This window comes from Cervus elaphus, chromosome 1 (genome assembly GCF_910594005.1).
Source record: "Cervus elaphus chromosome 1, mCerEla1.1, whole genome shotgun sequence".
In the NCBI taxonomy this organism is placed as follows: Eukaryota; Metazoa; Chordata; class Mammalia; order Artiodactyla; family Cervidae; genus Cervus; species Cervus elaphus.
Genome location: NC_057815.1, coordinates 53,519,515 through 53,542,047, shown reverse-complemented (window position 1 = coordinate 53,542,047; position 22,533 = coordinate 53,519,515). Strand labels below are relative to the sequence as shown.

At 43.7% G+C, this 22,533-nt stretch overlaps 1 protein-coding gene and 1 non-coding gene across 3 annotated transcripts in view; one reads left to right on the top strand and one right to left on the bottom strand.

The window, feature by feature from the left end:
* PARVA (parvin alpha) overlaps positions 1–22,533 on the top strand; it is a 172,480-nt gene that overhangs the window by 25,889 nt on the left and 124,058 nt on the right. The window lies entirely within an intron of this gene.
* TRNAG-UCC lies at positions 8,250–8,322 on the bottom strand. Its single transcript has one exon. It is a non-coding gene; the product is annotated as a tRNA-Gly (tRNA).

The following is a 22,533-nucleotide window of genomic DNA, read 5'->3' as shown; positions in this document are numbered from 1 at the left end:
CATTTGTATAAGTGAAACTAGCAAGGCTATTTCTTTGTCTTCACAATAAGACAAAGGGATTACAGTGTTTTTATTTTGCATCATTTTCTGAGCTAAGCAACGTCTTGAAAAATATTTTAAAAGGGAGTTTAATAGTTACTCAGATACATCACTTATTCCCCTAAATAGGTCTAATGGCTAGGGTTAGTTTGTTTTTTAAATTTCAGCAGACCTGGACCTGCTGAACTCAGGATCCTGTCAGCTTGCTGGTTTGGGGCTTGGTGGTATGGCCTCTTGTTAACACCTTGCAGTTTGCACATTTGGCAGTGCAGACAGCTTTATCCAAAGTAGCTTTCCAAGAGGACTATGCCTTTCCTCCCCATCCCACCAAGTGCATCATCTTTGACAAAGGGGGACCAATTATGCTTTATCAGTATGGGGGAAGCAGTGTGGAAACTCGAGTTAACTGGTACCATATTTCCAATTTATTCCAGGGATGTTTTAGAATTTTTTATAAACTTGCACCCCATGAAGCCATCTAACTGGCTTACCATTTAATATAGCACTTTTTTTTTTTAAATCACTGGGAAACGCTTAGGTAGAGGCTGGCCAGGACCTGATTTATGGTCTGTGTGTAGTATGTTTATTCATTTGTTCAGCAAACAACCAAGTGTTATTCCAGCCTGGATTACCTTTAGGTCTTGGGGTTGCAGGTGACAGCAGGATGTCCTAGGGCTCTCATGTTGGACGTGAAGGGCTCATGATTTGGGAAGATCAGCCCATTTGTGGTAAGGATCATGGTACATGCAGACCCTGCTCCCTGGGGATGCCAAGGTGGGTGTCGGGGTCCAAGGGAAAGGATCCAGTCCTAATGGGATTCAAGAGTACACTCAGTCTTAGCAGGCCCAGGAGGGGGGAAGAAGGAAAGCCCTTCATGCTAGAGCCCAGTCCAAGGACTTGATGCTGCCAGCAGTGGGAATTGCTTTTGTAGCCTAAGTCTTCTGTGGTGGGGCCATCCCTCATGGGCATGGGATGGCAGCTGGCCAGGACCTTGCGCCAATCATTAGGTGGGGACTGGAAAGAAAGCGCTGAGTTTGTCCCCATTTGGGGCAGTGCGGGTGGTCCTGTTCACTTCCAGCTGTGGGGCTTGAGTCATCAGAGGCCCTGGCCAGGGTGCTTGGACGTGCGGCCAAACCCAGAGTCTTTTTGGTCCTGGCACCTGGCCAGCATGGCCATCCACGTCTCTTCTGGAGATTAATGAGCCATTGTCTGAAGTCACTGAGGAAGGCTGTGTCAGGCCAGGGAGAAGACCTCATAATATAATTGACATGATTCTCACATGGTCCATATGGGAACAGTAATGAAAATCACTCACATGTGCCTGGTTTTCCAGTTTACAAAGGAAGGAATTTGGGCTATGTCAGTTACCAGCTGGGTATCTATGTACAAACCACTTAAACCCTCTTAGCCTCAGTTTCCTCGTTTATAAAAACAAGGATAATGAAAGTCACTGCCTTGCCCATCTAATGGGTTTTTTATTTGAGACAATGAAGGACAGGAGGCCAAATGGGACAGAAAAAAGGGGCTGGGACAGGTCTGGAGGAAATGCTGAGAATACAGTTTGTGACTTGAGAAGCAGGTGAAATGGTGAAGAAGGGGGTTCTCTTCTTCAGATTGACCAAAATTGTGTAGTCTCCCTCTCAGTGGACACTGAAATTGCAGTGTTCAATGCAAATCAGACTGTAACTATGATTTCCCTGATCATAAAAGAAACACATGCTTATAAAATTTTTTTAAAAACATTAAATATCAAGACAAACATTAAAATAAACCATCGTCTTTTTATTGCTAATATTTGAATGTTTTCTCTCTCATATATCTAATATTTTAATAATAAAATAAGAATCATACTGTATATTCAGTTATGGGACTCAAGCTTTTGCAGTGTAATTTGTAACATAAATGTTTTTAACAGAATTAGACTCAGGCAGAATTAGACTCATCTGTCAGGGTTCTCCAGAGAAACAGAACCATTGGAGATATATCTGTATGTGTGTATTGTGTATACCTATACACGCACACAGACACATAGCATACAAACACACCTAAGCATTTGTACTAAGAGATACACACACACATACACATATATTTGAAGAGATTTATCTCAAGGGGTTAGTTTACATGACTATAGGATTGGGAGATCTGAAACCTATAAGGCGGGCCAGCAAGCCAAATACTCAGGCAAGAGTTAATGCCGTAGTCTTGAGGCAAAATATCCTCTTTTATGGGAAATCTCAGTTTGTGTTTGTAAGGCCTTGAACTGATGAGATCTGCCCACACTACAGAGGGTATTCTTTTTCACTTAAAGTCAACTGATTGTACGTGTTAATCCTATCTACAGAATACCTTCACAGCAGCATCTAGGATTTGATTCAGTAACGGGTACTATAGCCTAGCCAAATTGACACACAAAACTGACCCATCTTTGTATTTTTATCTTTTTGTTTCTCATGTCACAAATGTTTTTTTTTTTCATAGCAGCATCAAACATTTTATAAGAACTTGATATGGCTATATTGTTTTATTCACCGAATAGCTTTACCATCATTTGTTTATAAATTTCCCTGTTGTCAGATATTTAGGTTGTATCCAGTTTCCACTGTAGATGTAACATTGTGATAAACATCTTTGGTTACATCTTTTTATATATATATATTCCTTATTAGTCCCTAGAATATATCATTAGTGGAGAATTACCGAGTCAAAAGTAGTAAAGATTTTAAGGCTTTTGCTACACTTGGTCAGATTTTCTCTAGACTTCTCAAGGTGTGATCCTTGCGCCAATACCATCAGTATGACCAAGCTGTGGTTGCTGTTTTTCAGTCACTAAGTCATGTCTGACTCTGTGACCCTATGGACTGCAGCACACCAGCCTTCCCTGTCCTTCACCATCCCCCAGAGCTTGCTCAAACTTAGATCCATTAAATCAGTGATGCCATCAACCATCTCATCCTCTCGTCCCCTTCTCTTCCTGCCCTCACTCTTGCCCGGCATCAAGGTCTTTTCCAGTGAGTTGGCTCTTCACATCAGATGGCCAAAGTCTTGCAGCTTCAACTGGGTAGCTTATGAGAAAGGCAGATTTTTGGGCCTCACCCCAGACCCACTGAATCAGAATCTGCATCTTAACTAGATGTCCATGTGACTTGTGTACATTGCAGTGTGAGAGGCACTGCCCAAGACAATTTATTCTGATTTGTAAACCAGCCATAGTCTGAATGTTTGTGTTCTGAAATGTGTCTGCTGAACTCCTCATGCCTGGGGTTGTGGTATGAGTAGGTGAGGCCTCTGGTAGGTCCTTAAGTCATGAGGGTAGAGTCCTCATGAGTGGGATTAATGCCTTATAAAAGAGGGTCCAGAAAGATCTCTAGCCTCTTCCACATAAAAGGACACAGGGAGAAGGGGCCAGTTATGAACCAGGAAGACAGTCTTCACCAGAGAACTTGGCCATGCTAATGACTTAACTTTGGACTTGGGCCACCAGACCATGAGAATTAAATTTCTGTAGTTTATAAGCCACCCAGACTGTGGTATTTTGTTATAGTGGCCTGAATGGGCTAAGACATACCAGAAGTATTTGGGGATACTTGGTTCTCTTCTCGCTCATCAAAACTGGGCGTTATTTTGTTTTTTTACCTTATAAATTTGCTAGCCAAAAAATGATATTCTGTTGGTCGTTTGATTTTTATCCTGTAACAAATTTATTGAATCAGCTGACTTCCATTGGAGTTCAGTCAGGAAAGAGCTCTCCCTACCCCAAGCACGGCCTTCAGACATGATCTGTGACATCTTAGGTGGATTGCATGTCCAGCTATGAGGACATTTAAGGAATTAGGACTCACCTGTAGGTTTGAAGGCCTAGTCCAGTCTGAGATCAAAACTTCAGCTTCCCTTCTAATCCCATGCTCTTCCACTCCTCCTGGCCCAGCCTGCCCCACAACTCAGGCATGGGTGTGGGTGGTGGGCCTGGCGTGGTCTTTCACTCTCTTCATTCCCTCCTTCTATTTCTCTTATCTACAGTTGCGGCAGGAAGGAATATGATGAGAAGGGACAGAAGTCCTCCTATACTGGTGCCATTGTTCCATGCTGTCCTGATGCTTGCTGGCTCACTGCTGATATGTTTGGTTCTTCAGAGCTCTTGCAAGGAATCTTAAAAGAGTTCTTCAATGTGGTTAGCTTGCTTGGGATTTCACTCTCTGGAATCTGTGATGCAATGGCCTCCCCTGTCACACACTAAAATAATGGCATTCCAGGACTGCTGTTGCCATCACCCATAGGAAAGCATAATTTCATCTATTTAAATTCCCCCAAAATGACAGCAACGTGGAATGAGAATTCTGATGTTTAAAAAGCATATTTCTGATTGTTAGAATATGGAAAAATCACTTCCTTTGCAGACTGGAACTTTTTTCTTTTTTAAGGTTCATTTGGAGGCCTCAATTCCATTGGGTTAGCCCAGAAGTTCATTTGGATTGTTTTCCCCACCTGATAAGGAATTCTTGGTTTGCCGTGACCATGTCTTCTCCAGATCTGCTTTGTAGCCCGCCCAGCCAAGAGTGCAGACCAGCTCTGTGAACTTGGCCTTATCATCTCATTTCCTCCCTGACATAATTCAGATTAGTTCATTTATAAATGTGTTATCATGTGCCTACGATGTGCTAAGCACTATTTTAAGAGTTGGGATGTGGCAGTGAATAGGCTAGAGGTCTGAATAATGAGAGAGGGTCGATGATCTTGGGAATGAATGTTCCAGAAAGAGGGGTCTGCAGGTGCTGCCACAGAAGTTCAAGGAACTGAAAGGCTCCCATGGTTGAAGCGTGAAGGTCGAGGGAAAGCTGGTGGGAGATGGAACTGGGAGTCAGGCCAAAGTTAGATCCCATGGGGCCCCAAGGGACTGCCAGAAGACTGTGAGTTTTCCCCTAAAACATGTAGAAAACTATCAGAGGATTTTAGAGGTGAATAACATGATCTGGTTTACTAGTAGTAGTAGTTACTACTACTCTTTGAACATTAACTGCAATTAAATAAGATAATATATGCAAAAGTACTTAGTGGTATGCCTTGTATGCAGTAGGTGCTTCATAAGTGTTAATTAATGTTTTCACCTTTTGGCGAAACACTGGTGGTCTCCTACAGTTTGACCTTAAAAGATGAAGTTTGTGGTAGGCTGAATGGCACCCCACAGACGTCCATGTCCTAACCCTTGGAACTGGTCACTATGTCACCTTACATGGCCAAGGAGAATTAAGGTTGCAGATGGAATTAACATTGTTAATTTAATTTTAAGGTGAGACCTTAAAATAGGGAGAGTGTCCTGAATTATCCAGATGGGTCCAGTGTAATCATAATAATCCTTAAAAGAGGAATAGCAAGGCAGAAGGGAGTCGGAGGGAGACATGACCATGGAGGTAGGTCAGAGAGAGACAGTGTCACTGACTTTGAAGATGGGGAAGCAGCCACGAGCTAAGGAGTGCAGGTGGCCACAGCTGGAAAAGGCAAGGAAATAGAACCTTTTACATTCCCCTTGGAGCCTTAGATGATTGCTTCTTGACAGGAAAGCAACAACAAACCTAGACAATGTGTCAAAAAGCAAAGACATCACTTTGCCAACAAAAGTCCATATAGTCAAGACTTTGATCTTTCCAGTAGTCACGTATAGTTGTGAGAGCTGGACCGTAAAGAAGGCAGAGTGCCAAAGAATTGACGCTTTCGAACTGTGGTGCTGGAGAAGACTCTTGAGAGTCTCTTGGACAGCAAGGAGATCAAACCAGTTAATCTTAAAGGAAATCAACCCTGAATACTCATTGGAAGGACTGATGCTGAAGCTGACACTCCAATACTTTGGTCACCTGATGCAAAGAGCTTTTTCACTGGAAAAGACCCTGATGGTGGGTAAGATTGAAGGCAGAAGGAGAAGAGGGTGACGGGATGAAATGGTTGGATGGCATCACCAGTGCAATGGACATAAACTTGGGCAAACTCTGGGAGATGGTAAGGGACGGGGAGGCCTGGCCTGCTGCAGTCAGACACGACTGGGCAACTGAACAACAAAAACTAGAGCCTCTAGAGGGGAATGCAACCCTGCCAACATCTTTTTTTTTTTTTAACTAATTAATTGTTTGTGACTGCTCTGGGTCTTTGATGCTGTGCGTGGGTTCTCTAGTTGTGTTGAGCAGGGGCCACTCTAGCTGTGGGGCGTGGGCTTCTCCTGTGGCAGAGCCGGACTGTAGGCGCTCAAGCTTCAGTAGTTGCAGCCCTCAGGTTCTAGAGCATGTAGTCTTCAGTAGTTGTGACACACGGGCTTAGTTGCCCTGTAGCATGTGAAATCTTCCCAGACCAGGGATTGGACCCACGTCCCCAACATTGACAGGCATATTCTTAAGCCCTGGACTACCAGGGAAATCCCCTGCCAACATCTTGATTTGAGTCCAGTGAAAAACCCATTTGGACATCCGACAGCCAGAATTGTGAGATAATGAACTTGTGTTGTTTCAAGCCACTAAGTATGTGGTAAAGATTTTGTACTAAATATTCCAAACTCCAGTTTAGTTCACTCCAGTATGACCTATGACGCATGCGTTTTAAGATTTCCGTTTAGTTCACCGACTATTGATTGATGCCTACAGCATGCCAGGCTAGATAAGACGACTCTAGAGAAGTTGACTGTCTAGGAGACTTTCTTGTGTTTGCCACAACCTCTAAGGGTACCGAACTCCATATGTGCCTCTGGTGGCACATAGCAGCTTCTCTAGTACAGAACTGAAATGAGGCCTGCTTTTCATTGACCTGGGAGGGCAGGGGAAGCGGCTGAGCTCGTGGTGAGAGGTTGAGCTCTCGGCTCCAATCCCCTTGGCTGGTGACCCAGACACAAGGACTGCAGGGAGGGGTGGGCTTGCCCTGGGCCCAGCCCACAGGCCTCCTCCATGAGGCACCCCAGCCCCCCTCCCCCTGCCCCCACTAACACCCCTTCTCAGGCCCTGCCCCTCCCCTGGGGGGGCTCTGGGCCAGCTGCTCCCTGCTTGGATTGCTCTTATTTTCCCTTTGCTAATCATCAGGTCCTGTCTGTGGAGGCGGCAAACAGGGGCTCCTGGAGGCAGACCCGCCCAGGCACAAGTTAGGGGCTCAGCAATGCCTGGGGTGTGATTGGTTGGGGCTGGACACAAAGGGTTCCTGTATAAAGCAAGGGCTTTCTCTTTATCCTTTTAGGGAAGTTCATTCTCTCTGGTTGCCTCTCCTCCTCCTTTTGGAGATGTTGCTAGAAGATCTCGGCAGCAGGGGCCTAGCCCATACCAGTCCATCCTTCACACTGAAACTGTCAGAATGTTTGCACCGACACCAACCACCAGCTCTGACCTAGTCCCTCATCGACTGGAAATCCCCCTCCTCTCATCACCCCATTTATAGCTGTAGTTTCAAACATTAAAAAGAATAATGAAATCAATGCACTTTTTTTTCCAGTGAAATATCAATATATAAAGCTGAATACCAGGAGGCAGTAAAGTATAGAATTGTCGTTAAGTATCTGGACTCCAGCATCAGACAGGGCTGGGTTCAAATCCAAACTCTGCCACTTATATAATCCCAACAAGTTGTCTGATTGCTGTCTCCATGTCCTCACCTGTAAAATGGGATGTTGGCAGTTAGTTCTTAGTGCACGGGGCTGTTTTGGAGATCAGAAGTGATTACTTAGGAGAGTGCCTGGCTGAGCATAGGTACTCAATAAATGTTGGCTCTTGTTACAAGAATATGAATTAATCTTCTAAGTTCTCATGTGTAACATGTATTATCATTTTATTATACAGTTGTGTAATTATACAACCCAGTGCAGACAGTAGTTCGGCTATCTGTATGAACACAGAACTTTTTAAAAATTAATTTTATTTTTTTGAACCATTTCAGATTTATCAAAAATTTTGAGGATTACAGAAATTCCCATTTACTTGCATCTAGTTTCCCCTATTGTTAACTTCTTACACTAGTATGGCACATTTGTTACCATTAATAAACCGAGATCGATACATAATCATTAACTAGGCTCTGTACATTATTCCCTAGTTTTTACCTAGGAACGTCATTTATCTGTTGCAGAATTGCATCCAGGATAGCAGATTACATTTATTATTTTTTTTAAGTATGATGGCATTTTATTTTAGTTTTTAGAATACTTATTTACTTGACTGCGCTGAGTCTTAGTTGCTGCATGCCGAGTCCTGTTCCCTGACCAGGGATCGAACCTGGGACCTCTGCATTGGAAGTGCAGAGTCTTAACCACTGGACCACCAGGGAAGTCCCAGCATATTACATTTAATTGTCACTCAGAAATGGAACTAGGCTCCTCTAAGGAATTAGGCTCCTGTTGTTTGTGGCAGGTTCTCAGACTTCTCTTGTTTTTGATGGCAATTTTCAGGAGTACTGGTGTTTTGTAGATATTTTGCAGGATGCCCCTGTATTGGAATTTGATGTTTCTCTCCTGGTTAGCCTGGAGCTGAACGCTAGAATTTGCAGTCAGTGGATTGTGGATGACTACCACAGAGTTCTCTTAGCTTCAGCATCCATGAAATTAGAATCACATGTCTGCGGGAACTCTCAAGCACAGTTTAGAGAATCATGGGTAGATAAGCAGAGTCCTTGGTGTGGCCTATGAGATCCTTCTCAGCCTGCCCTACCCACTTCTCTAGCCTCTTCTCCCTGCTGGGAGCCCTCCAGACTCACCACAGGCCTCCAAGAAGTCTGGGCCTTGATGCATACTGGTTCTTCTACCTGGAATGCCTGCCCTCCTTTCTCTGTCCAGCAAATTCTTGGCCTCTGAGATCCAGGTTAACTCTTGCCCCCTTCCTGATGTCTTTCCCACTTTCCCTAAGGAGGCTGACACTGTCCCCGGGGTTCCCTCAAAACTTGGCATTTCTCTCTGTATTGTTCTTCTTGGTACAGGTACCGATCCACCTCTCCCTCTGGGCCAGAAGCTTCTTGAGAGCAGGGACTGAGTCATAATCCTCTCTGTATTCCTGATGCCTGGTGTGAGGCCTGACATGCAGTAAATGCTCAAGAGCTGTTCAGTGAATGACTCTGACATTTAAGAGAGGTGCTGTGTCTGTACCAGCCTTAACACAGCACGTTTCCTTGATCCTAAAAATGTGGGGGTGCCCCTGTGGATGAAGGATGGCAGTAACCAGCCCTTGGGTGGCTCTTTTAAAGCCACTTTCTCCCTGCCCCTGAGGGGTGTTTGTACATGGTGTGAACATGGAAATGGCCACCAGGGGGCTCCAGGGAGCAGTTAACCGACCCAGCCCGAGAGGAAGATTCATTGGTGGCTTCAGCAGCCAGCCTTGAGTCCTGCAGAATTCACCAAAAAAAGTGCGTCCAAAGAGAGGTCTGTTTTGCTATTGATGTACCAGGCTCTGTAGCAAGGACAGGATGTACCAGCCTGTTCTGAAAACACGTGTGGGCCCCAGACAGTCTTTTCCCCCAGAGATCTCTGCCTGCAGAAATTGGCACAAAAGATACCGATAGCCAAGAAATAACATTTGCAGGAGCAAATGATCTTGTTACAACTGCCAGCAGACCTTCACTTCATTCAGATTTCCCAGTTTCTGCTTCCACTCCAGAGTTAATAGTTCTCCCTGGATCGGAAACTCTTAATGGATATTACTAAAGCCAAGATTATCACTGAGAAGTTGGAGCCAAAATCTCAGGGCTTTTTTTGAATTCTATGAGAAGGGGGAAAAATAGCTGAGTTAATTTAAGATAATGAAGCTTGAATTAGGAATTTCTCTCTGGGGTCAGTAACCTCTTTAATTTTGTCCTTGTGGCTGGTATTATTAACACTCATAAGAATAACAATAGCTCTAGTGTATTGGGTACCTACTCCATGTTACACTTTGAGATGGAGATTCTGCCCCTGCCAGGCACTTGCCCTTGGGCATCCAGGGGGAATTAAAGCAGCATAATCCTCACCCGTTCTGCTACAAAGATACGAGCTCCATCTCATAGGTGAGGCAGCTGAGGGTCAGCCACATTAAGTGGTTTGTCAAGGCTGGAAATCAAATTCTTTCTGGCTTCAAGACTTGAAGTCTTGTCAGTCACACAAGCACACCCCAAAAGGATCTCAAATAGCTGTCAATCATGAAACATGTCTGTGCTCCAGGGGATGGGATGGGATTATTGCAGGAGACAGAAAGATATGGTATTGCAAGTAAACCCATCATTAATAATAATGATAAAAAGGATGAGAGTATCTTACAATTCTGGGGCCACAAGCTTCCCAGCAGTCACGGTAAACAAATGAAAATACAGGAGGAGTGGGTATCTGCTAGAATTTAATGCTGTTTGCACTCAGAAGTGTTATATATAGACGCTCTTATAGTTTAAGAGCAAAGTTAAGATGGAATCTCTGAACTCGCATGTTTTAAGAGGCAGACTCCTCCTCCTAAGGGTTTTGACCCAGCTGCTTATGATCCTCTCGCACCCACCTTCTGTTTGGGTCACCAAATATGATGGTGATCAGGTGAGGTAGCCATCAGACAGGCTTCAGGAAACTGGCCCTGGTGGCTCCCTATCCCAAAGGCTCTCTTGCCAGAACTTCTGAGAATGAGCATGCTAAACCGTAGAGCCCAGAACCAAACTTGGAGAACACTCCAGCCCCAGCTGAAAGGCATTAATTGTCCATCTACAGCTTTCTTAAACAGGAGAGCGTTTGTAACTGGAGTGCAAAGCAGTTTCAACACAGAACCATGACTAAAGGAGGATGTGCAAAAACCTCTCGTACTTTTGTCCCATAGCCTGAGTCCCTTCAGAAGCCGCCAAGCTTCTCAGGACCGGGTGTGTGCCATGCCCTTTGCCAGGCATCACGCGCCCATGCCCGGCTCATCCTTGGCAAGTTCACTTCGAGGTGCTCCGAGACTTACCCCAGGGTCAGCATGGAGCTATTAATTATTTTTCTTTGTCAAACCTTTGTCAGCAACTTCATCCCCAAAGAAGTGGTTTGTATTCCCTTTGGCAAGAGTTGTGACTCTAGTAAATAAGAGATAATTACACTCGGGTTTTAAAATTAAAACACACAAAAAAGCTAACAGTGCCAGTGAAGAGTTACTTACATTTTACAGCAGCCTGCTTCCCTCGGGACAACAGACTGAGTTTGCTGTGTTTCATGCAGACTCTGAGGGGTTTGAAGATAGATTTTTATTTTAAGAGGCCTGAAACTCCTCTTTTGCTTCTAGTTAGTATGAAATCATGCTTCACATTCTTTCGTATTTTAGCACCTTTGGAGGAATGTAAGTCTCTAAAACTGCAATTAAAATGTGAGCATTAAGGAGTTGCAAGATTAAATGAGAGAATGTATCAGAAAGCATTTGGAGATGTTTTTATTGCATCATGTTCATTCTATGTGCATAATGCTTGGATTTGGCAGGGAAGGAGAAAGACGTTCTTGTCTTGTGGCTGCTGAGAATTTCTTTCTTTTTTTTTTGTCCTCTACTTTGCGCTTGGAAAGTGAAAATATATTCAAGCGAGTCCTTACAAACATTTGATCTTGTTTTCATAAGAAGTGAGAGGAATTGTGAAACGTAATTTTAAAAGTGGAAATATATATTTTTTCCTCATGTAGAGTTATTTGCGTAGCGTCGTTTGGCCAGTGACCCCTTCTTTGGGGTGGAAGAGAAGTTCCGTAGGGTGTGGCTGACCCCTGATGCCTGTTCACGATGAACGTCTCACTGGTGTGCCTGGTGGGAGTGGGTGAAGTTTTGCTTCATGGAGCTCCTGGGAGGAGAAGACATCTTGCCGCTGTGTCGGGAACTAATGCCATACATTGAAGGACTGTGCTCTTTTTAGAATGCAAGGCTGGCTGCGGAGCCCACCTGGGCACTGGCGGGCAGGCTCAGCTCTTTGCTTTTCACCCACGTGCCCCTCCCCCACCGCCTTGCCGAGTGATGTGCGGAGGCCAGTAGGGAGCACCGAGGACCCCAGGACTTGGGGGAGTTTATGTCTGACAAGTGAGCTGCCAACTGTACTTACACAGATGGGCGTTTGGGCCCTGGACATCTGTGAATACCCCCGAAAGACACTGTAGGGCCCGTGGGAGTAAAGGTGGAGTGGGAAGCTTGAAACCAGGATTCCAACATGGTGGAGTGGAAAGAGTTAAGTTTCATGTGTTGTGTGCCAAACTTTCTCATAGGGCTTTCATATCTGTAAATTATAGGAGAAAGCCCTCTTTTGACAACCCTGCGTTTAAGACGTTCCCACCACTTTGACTATTAAGTGGCATTATCTTGCCCTCCCCACCCCCCCCCAGATGTGCTTTAGTAACCAGGCAACACTCCCTGATGTCATCAGTACTTAAATTTATTTGGAGGGATGAGGAGAGTTTTAGCCCTTCAGAAACAATGGCCAGTGTTTACTCTCCAGGGGAATCAGCCTTTACATCATCTGAACCTAAGACATTTTCTGAACTGTAATATATATTATCACAGATCTTAATTTGAGGCATAGATGTTAGAATAATTTCATTTTGAAATATGGTGGTAGTAAAATCCAGCATTAACATGAGCAGTCAATAATTCAAACTTTTATTTGCTCTGATATCAAAGGAATATCTTTCTGCTCCCACTAGCCGGGTGTGGGGAGCGGGGAGAATGGGGGTGGGGGGAGGGGGGAAGATTTAGCATTTTGCTGATAATAGTACTTTTCCAACTCAATTTGATTTTTTCTTAAAGAACTTTTTTTTTTCCCCTTTGTAAATGATTTGTTTAGTTTCTGAAGTCCACAAGAGTCCTGCGTGGCTCCCTGGATCTTTGTGAAAAGGCACATGACCTTTCCCACTAAGCTGTTGGCGCTAATCTATGCATGCCTTACCAGGGGCAGAAAGTTTGAAAACTTATGAGAACTGTTTATAATCTCCATTTGTTTTCCCCTTTCAACATCTTAATGCCACAGTGAACTCGCTGTTTTGGCAAAGAGGTCTCAAGTGGGATGATTGAGGGGGAATTTTCGCCCTTGGTGGAACTGATTGACTAGCCTATGTGAGCTGCTTTAGAAAACTTTTCATCTGTAGAATAATTTTGGCCATTATGAACATAAATGGCTTTGTCACCCTTTAGCAGGCAGATGGAGCATGTGTTTCACATTATTAATTCGAGGCGGCATTAGGGCTGTTTGAAGCAACTTTTAAGAAAGCAGAGTCTACACGTCCCCATCATGCTTCCAGTTCCACTGCAAAAGGCAGTGTTCACACTGCCCAGGGTTGTGGAACAGCCCCTTCTGATGGGAATGCTGTGTGACATGGGCCTTGCCAAAAACTAATGGGTCATTTACAGGAAATAAGAAGTTAAGGAGGAGGATGAGTCAGTAGACTTCAAAGCGAACCCATTTCCACAGAACTTAAATAATGAATACCAAAGACTGAGGATTTCACAGACGGCTTCTCCAGCTCTCTGTGCAGCTGGAAGCTTCGTGCAACTGCAGTACTGTCTGCTCTGATAAAGGGTCCCGACTGCTTCAGGAGAGAAGAGGCGATAAGGAAGGCAGGGAGAAAAGAAAGGGAGAAAGAGTAGGGCAGGGATGAAAAAGAAAGAAGGGGAGTGATTTGAGAAGAAAGGTAGAGGAAAAAGGATGGATGGGTGGATGGATGGAAGGAGGGATGAAGGAGAAGGGAGAAGGACCAGAGAGACGGAGGGGCAGAGGTTGGGGGTGTCCGATGGTGGGTAGTTAAGTCTAATTTTGTACAAATATATTTTGTGTGGCAAGTATCCTGGTAGCCCTGTCATGTGGGTCTCTGCTTAGCGGATTGTGCTGTGCTGTGCTTAGCCACTCAGTCGTTTAGTGGATTACTACAGTCAAAATAAAATTGTGTATCTTTTGAATGCCACTTAGTCACTTATGAGATCATAGACAAGGGGTTTAAGGAGTTTTCTTTTGAAACTGCTTATGATGGAGAACTGTGTTTGAGAAAATTGAGGGCTGGTTCAGATTACAAGCACAGGGCAGAGGTCCCTCACTTAAAGAAACTTGTATATATCAGTGAAATATTGGATTCGGGAGATTTATGTGTATGACATAAATTTTTTTTTTTTAGATTTAAGGGAAACTTTATTCAGTCTTTTCCAAAAGCAACCTAGTTTAAAAATGAATTGAGATCAATAGAGCAGGAAAACCTAGACAGACAGACAAACACACACGCCCATGAAGGGAAGACAGTACAGGTCAGGGCTGCTAAGTCAGATTCTCTCCATCTTGGAAATGAGGTCATCACAGCTCATCATTCTCTTTAGTCTCCTGCTCAACCACCTTCTCCAGCGAGGAGACTCGCATCTGCTCCTTCCTCAGGACCACCTGCAGCTGCAGGGCATCTGTCCGGGCCTTGGTCCAGACCTGGGCCATCTCCTCGTTTGCCTGCTGAAGCCTCTCCTCCCTTGGGCCTTCAGCTCCTGGCCCTCCTCCTTGACCCTGTCTATGTAAAATCCTCAGTGCACTTCCTCAGCGACTCTTCATTTGTGCGGTAGCCTTCGATCACCTTCTTCTGTTTCTCAGATCGCTTGAAGAGGTCGAAGAATGACTTCTCCTTTGTAGTACAGGTCTGCCGTCAGCTGAGCTTTCTCCTTCAGAACCTTCTGGGTCTCGGCCTTGATAATTTCCTTCTCTTTCTGAGCCTTCTCCATCGCCTGGTTCACAGTCGCCTCAAACCTGTCCATGATCTTCCCCGTCTCCAAGATCCTCTCTTGCAGCGCCTCGTTCTCCTGCATGGCCTCCACCGCTGTGTCCAGCAGTTCCACTCTCAGAAGTTTATTCATAAGAGATAATTAGACAAAGGTATGAACACTGTGTGGCTAACAGCATTGTTCATACTTGTAAAAACCTTAAAATAAACATATACGTCTAATAGATATTAAATAAATCATGGTGTATGTTTATTACATATACTATAACATCTCAAAAATACAATGCAGTTCTGTATTTTTGACATGGAATGATTTTCACAGTATATTAAAAATTTTTCAGAAAGCATATGTTTATATGTGCATAAACATTTATATTTATACTGAAAAACAGTTGGAGGGATATACCTAAGCTGTTAATAATGATTAAAACTAGGAAGGTAGGGTTTGGGGTGATTTTAGTTTTCTTGTCTGCAATTTCTCATTTGTTTTCTACAATGAATATGTATTACTTGCCTACTCTAAAAAAACCATTGAAAGAAAAAAAAAAAAAAACAATTGGTAGGAGAGGGGGATTTTTCACTCTGAGAGAGGATTTATTCAAGCTTTTTTCCCACAGAGAAGGGCCCAAGTTAAGTTTGTGTTTACAGAGCCCCTCCCAATGTTGTAAGGGGGGAAAAAAAAACCTTCCCAAATGTCAAAATCCTGTTTCTGGATCTCTTTTGCTTCAAGGGCCCTCTGGTGCCAAGCCGTCTTTCTTGCTCACAGCCTGACCTGAGGCCCCTCGGGTGGCCGGATGCCCTTGCAGCCAGCAGCACTGGAGGAGGAGGCAGCAGGGGCACCTCTGCCAGATGGTAGATACCCTTTCCTCTGGGCTGGAGACTCTAGGTTCTAATGGCAAGTGACCAGAGACCACCTAAGGCCAGCATTGGTATTTTAAAAGACTTGGGGGCTGGAGGGGGAGGAGAAATCACTTATTTAAAAGAAAAAAGAAACCCTAGACTGCCAGTCATTGGAAGGTTTTTGCTGGACCCAGGCCCTCTTGGTCCAGAGGAAAACCAAAAACTGCATTCATGCCCCTTTCTCAGAAGTTCTCCAAGCACATCAGCATGGGCCCCTCGAGGGTCTGAGGTGGGGTGTGGGGGCTTTCTCGCTGCCTTTTCCGTGATAAATGCTTCTACTTTCTGGGTGACGTGGGGTTTTATTCCCTCCCTGTGGACTTGACAAGGGTGCTCTGGCAGATCCTGACCACAGGCCTCTGAGAAGTCCCTTCTGTATCTGCTCTTCATCTGCTGGAAGGCTATGGTGACCTCTGGGACTACTTCCCACTCTTGTCTTGATTTTTCTTTGTTGGATCCAGCTGGTCTCATCCCCGGGGCAGGATGGGTGTGGGAGGAGGACCAAGACAGTTGGGATTCTTTAGCTGGTGGGTTGCTGGCCTGGAGCAGAGCCCAGCTTCTCAGCCATCCCTGCCACAGCCTCCCCCAACTGCCTAGTTCTTGATTGGAATGGAAGATTCAGTTCTGACTTGATTTGGAACCAGCGTGCTGATTGCTTACTTCTCAGCAACTGGACCTCATTGGAGCCAGACTTAATCTTTATTCATCACCCACTGGCTATGTGATCCAGGCAGATCATTTATCCTTTCTGAGCCTCTGTTTCCTCATCTGTAAAATTTCAGCTTTATTGGGGGTGGAGGTTGGAGGGGAAGATGGGTAGGTTGAAGACTTACTTCCCTAACATAGGGAAGTGCTTCGAATAATACCTCACACACCGTAATAATATTATTACTGGTGTGATAACTGACATTTACTGAACAATACTTTATGTCAGGCAGTTTTCTAAATACTTTGCATATAGAAATTTACTGAATCCTCACAATGGCCTCTGGAGCAGGTACGAACTAATCCCACTTACAGATGAGAAAAATGGAACCATGGAGAAATTGAATAACTTGCCCAAGTTAGTATATGAATTAGTGAAATAACCAGGCTGTCACCAAGTGTTTTTTTTTTTTTTTTTTTTTTTAAGTTGTGGTAAAATACACATAACATGGGCTTCCTGGGTAGCAGGAGACCTGGGTTTGATCTCTGGGTCAGGAAGATCCCCTGGAGAAGGAAATGGCAACCCACTCCAGTATTCTTGCCTGGGAAATCCCACGGACGGAGAGGGGAGCCTGGCAGGCTATAGTCCATGGGGTCGCAAAGAGTCAGACATGACTGAATGTCTAAACAACACATAACATAAAATTTACCATCTTAACCATGCTCAAGTGCACAGTTCAGTGGTGTTCAGCAAATTCACATTGCTGTGGAGCTGATCTCCAGAGCCCTTTTTCATCTGGTAAAACTGAAATTCTACACCCACCAAATAGCTACTCCCTATTACCGCTCCCCCACCCCAGACCCTGGAAGCCACTGTTCTACTTTCTGTCCCTATAAGTAGAACCATGCAGTATTTGTCTTTTTGTGACTGGCTTATTTTACTTTGCATAATGTTCTCAAAGTTTACCTATGTTGTGGTATGTGTCAGAATTTCCTTTCTAAGAGTGAATGATATTCCATTATGTATATATATATATATACACCAGATTTCTTACCCATTCATCTGTTCCTAGACATCTGGCTATTGTGAATAATGCTCTTATGAACATAGATATATCTGTTTGAGTTCCCGCTTTCAGTTCTTTTGGGCATATACCCAGGGTGGAATTGCTCGGTCTTATGCTAAATCTACTTCTAATTTATTGAGGAACAGCCATACTGTTTTCCATTATGGCTATACAATTTTATGTTCCCACCACAAGAATTCCTATATCTCCACATTCTCCCCAACACATGTTTTGTTCATAGTAGCCATCCTAGTGTGTATGAGGTGGTATCTCATTGTGTGTGTATGTGTTTTTAAAGATTTTTGGATGTGGACCATTTTTAAAGTCTTTACTGAATTTGTTACAGTATTGCTTCTGTTTTATGTTTTGCTTTTTTGGCGCTGAAGCATGTGGGATCTTAGCACCCCAGTCAGGGATTGAACTCGCACCCCTGCATTGGAAGGAGAAGTCTTAACCACTGGACTGCCAGGAAAGTCCCTCATTGTGGTTTTGATGTATGTTTCCCTCCTGATTGGTGATGTGAGCTTCTTTTCATGTTCTCCTTGGCCATTTGTGTATCTTTGGAGAAATGTCTATTCAAGCTCTTTGCCCACTTTTTAATCAGGTAGTTCGTTTTTTCGTTGTTCAGTTAGAGGAATTTTTAATATGTTTTGGGTATTAACCCTTTATCAGATATATGATTGACAAATAGTTGCTTCCATTCTGTGGGTTGCCTTTTCACTCTGTCGATTCTGTCCTTTGATGCACAGAAGTTTTAGGTTTAGTGTAGTTCAATTTATTATTTATTTTTTTTACTTTTGTAGCCTTTGCTTTTGGTGCCATAGCAAAACAAGGAATACTTTTGGGTGATCTATAGTTGAGGAAAGATGAGGGAATAAGCAAATTCTATTCATTTTGTTTGGAAAAGTAAGATGTGAAGACAGGAGCCAGCACCCTATGTGGTGTTGAGTAGTGTAAAGAGACTTAAAAAAAAAAAAGATAAGAAGCTATAACTAAGCAAAGGCAGTTTGGGATTGGATCCCAGCCCAAAATGAAGAGAAAAAGAGCCTAAGAATACTGTATTAGCAGACAATGTTTGAAGCAGAAAAAAGAAAAAGTCCTAAAGGGCTGAGAGCCAAAAAGTCCAAGTAAGAATAAAAAACTAGGAGAAGATGGGGAAATGATGGGCCTTTGACAGTCTAAAGGGGGGAAAAGGTGGTGTGCATTAGAGAAGGATTATTGGGTTGAAATTTGAGCAGGGAAGTTAAAAAATTCTTCTGGCTGGGCAAAAAGGGAGATTCTACTGACCGGGAAAATGGATTTTGCAACAGTAGGGGAGAAAAAGCAGGACACAGAGGAAGTGAGGCTGCTAATTATGAGAGGGAGGGCTTTTCAGAGACTCAAGGAAATGACTGCAGAGCTAAATTCTTCGTCCCTTTCAGCCTTCCCTGTCAGGGGTTCCAGCAACAATGAGTCGAGCACAGCCAGAGCAGGCGAGGAAACAGGAGACAGGCAGCGCTGGGGAGCGTGCAGAGAGGTCTCTGCAGCCCGTGCACGCCCTTTGGTTTCTATTATTTATGTTAAAAATGGCGAGCACTGTACTGCGGCAGGAAGAACCCTGGCCATGACTGCTGCTGCAGACCCCTGAAAGGCGGGAGAAGTCTTCAGTGTCTGAGGCTAACAAACCTGGAACTGCAGCAGCCTGGCCGGGAGACCGTGCCACAAGCCAGGGAGAGTTCACCTGGAGAGAGCACTGTGCTGGGAGTCCAGAGGCCTGGTGCCTCTCCTTCAGTGATTCCTCACGTCTTCTTCTAGAAAACAAAGGCCACAGCTAGTTGATCTTCATTTCAGAGAGGCAGAGAGTCTTATTCGAATGACCTGAGGTCAGTGGGGATTATTGTAAGGCCGTATGTGGGCAGGAAGTCTGAAGAAGCAGACTGGGTGGGCCAGAGGCTGAGCAGACACCCAGGAGAGCAGGAGAGCTAGAGGGAGGACCGTGAAGGGTGCTCGGAACCTCAGGCAGCAGGCGAGGCCTCAGTGGTAGAAGTTTCTGGACTGTTTGTCGGGCATCCTGCCACTAACGTGACTCTGTTCTGTTCTTTTGCTACTGGACGGCTTCCTGCCCCTCCCCTTTGGATCTTTTCTCTCCATCTTTGCTCCTGCTTGAAGTAAGGATTGTTCTGTGAACTCTGATCCTGAGCCCAAGACTTGTTCTTAGAGGATAATGAAGATGATAATAGCAGCTAACATTTATCGAGTGCCTACTATGTGTCAGGCACTGTTACAAGCACAAGATAGGTCTTAAATTACTTTACAGTCTTAGCAATCTTGTGGGGCAAGAACCACTATTATCCCCAGCTGGGAAAAGCTGAGGCCCAGGAAGTGATTTGCTGTGGTCACACAGTTAGTAAGTGTCATAACCAGAGTTCAGATCCAGGCAGTGAACTCCGGAGCCTGTGCCCTGCACACCACCCACTGCTCCCAGCAAGGAATGGGAGGGGTGAACTGCCAGAGGTCTTCAATTCCTGTTTCCCTCAAGGTCACCCAAACAGCAGTCATCTGTCTGTTCATATCAACCTGTTTAGGACATTTTGGGGGGTATTTTTCAATCTGTACCAGCTCTGAGAGTTAGTACTGAGTTTACTGTATGTAACATCTTCATGGACTCAGGGATTTGCCATTATGGATTACCTGACATAGAATGGTCAGGGAGGCAGGCCGACAAGAGAGGAGATTGAGGATCTGGTTCACTATGAAGTCGTGGCACAGACAAGGGCATTCAAGCCTGGTAACAGAGGGATTACGAACATCTCAGCCCTACTCGGATGTCTAGGCAAAGATGTGGGACTAGAATGCGGGGTGGGGGTGTTCACAGTGGACATTAGGCCATGAGAATGAATGAACTTTCCTGGAAAGAGTGTATAACGTGGTGAGTCTAACTATATTTATCAAATTCTTTTTGAGTCTAAATGCCAGATGAATCCCAACAATAGATTTTTTTTTTTTGCTTTTTTTTTTTTTCCTATTTTTGTGATAAATGCAGACTAGTTTTGCTGAAATGGACTTCCCATGGGCTTAGGATATCCACTAAGGCATGTCTCAACTGCCCGCCTCTTAATACCTAACTGTTCAGGCCATGCATTACAGTCAGGTTGGTGATGATTGCAAGGGCAGTTAGAAATCAGCCATTTGTTGGCAATCATCTAGGTGCAGTGCTTTTAGCCATGTATGTATTTTGGTGGGAAACAGCAGCTTAAGTTCTTCAACTGAAATTGTGTAATTATCGTCTGTACACTCCAATCCTTAATCCATGAAGTAAAAGGACAAACCAGATGGACGTGTTTCAAAAGTGTTGGGGCCATTCAAATCTTTTTCTGATTATGTTCTTTTGGAGTTTGACTGTGTAAGCTCTAGAATATGGAAATGGGTCATTCCTGGAGCATCCTAGATTGTGTAGTTCAAGATCTATTGATAGAATTCAAAGCCTTAGTAGATGGCTGTGCCAGCCAGATGCTGCTGCTTTAATTTCACTTCTCCCTGCATTTGGAGAGCAAGTGTTCCATTCAGGTAAGGGCTTCCACTTACAGTCATCATATTCTGTGTATGATTTGAAATGTTCAGGAGTGTGCTTGCTCCCATTTAGGATTCTTACACTTTTTTTTTTTAACTTAAAAATTGTTCCATGTTTACATTTCTATCCATAGATCTACTTATGTGATCACTATAGTTTTTAATAACTTCATGGAATCCTGTTGGGTTGCTATACTGAGTTTACTTAACCTGTTCTGTGATTGGACGTTTAAACCGGTTTGATTTTGTATGCTGTTAGAAACTTTGTTCGCATTGCTTACTTTCTTCCTTTCTGTCTCTCTTTTCCTTTTGAGTATTTCCTTGGGAATATAGCCCAAAGAAGAATTAAGGATCAGAGGTTTTATAGCTCTTGTTCCATGGCAACAGGCAGCCTGCAGAAACGCCAGAGCACTCCCAGTGCTCCCAGCGATGGCTGAGCACGCTTGTTCCCGACATCTCTGCCAATATTGTTCTATTGTTGTTTCTTGTGCTGTTTGTTAGTAGGTATACAGTTATTTTGATTCATATTTCTTAAGTTATTACTGAGGTGGAACATTTTCTCCGTGTTGGTTTATTGGGTACATTTCCAGGGAGCATAATGTGTATATAAGAGGCTGGCACAGGGTACCACTTTCTAATGTTCCTTCTCTCTTTCCCCTTTCCCTCATTAGCCATTTGTCAAATAGAGTGCCATTACTGACGACAGTGTGTTTATATCATAATATATAAGATTTCATTCCTGTTTTGGATTGTAAATATCTGTTATATCTATCATAATTTACAACTTTCTTTTGCTCCTTTTATATTTGTTTTGTTAGTTTTTATTAAGGAGACTTTAGTTTTTATTTTTTAAATTGAAGTATAGTCGATTTACAGTGTTGTGTTCATTACTGCTATACAGTGAAATGATTTACTTATACATATATATTCTTTTTAAAAATATTATTTCTATTATGGTTTGTCATAGAATATTGAATATAGTTCTCTGTGCTTTACAGTAGGACCTTGTTGTTTATCCATTCTGTATATGAAAGCTTACATCTGCTAGCCCCATCCTTCTGCTTCATCCCTCCGCAAACTTCTCCTCCATCCCTCCCCAACCTTCTCCCCCTTGGCAGCCTCCAGTTTCTTCTCTATGGCCGTGATTCTGCTTCTGTTTCATAGATAGGTTCATTTGTGTCATATTTGAGATTCCACATGTAAGTAACATCACATGGTATTTGTCTTTCTCTTTCTGACTTACTTCATATAGTATGATAGTCTCTAGTTGCATGCACGTTGCTGCAAATGGCATTCTTTTGTTCTTTTTTATGGCCGAGTAGTATTCCATTGTATATATGTACCCTGTCTTCTTCATCCCTTCTTCTGTTGGTGGACATTTAGGTTGTTCCCATGTCTTGGCTACTGTGAATAGTGCTGTTATGAACATAGGTGTGCATGTATCTTTTAGAACTATAGTTATGTCTGGATATATGCCCAGATGTGGGACTAGTGATTCATACAGTAATTCTATTTTTAGTTCTCTGAAGAGCCTCCATACTGTTTTCCACAGTGGCTGCCTCAACTCACATTCCCACCAACAATGTAGGAGGATTCCTTTTCCTCCACATCCTCTCCAGCATTTATTATTTATAGATTTTTTAATGATGGCCTTTCTGACTGGTGTTAGAGGGTATCTCATTGTAGTTTTGA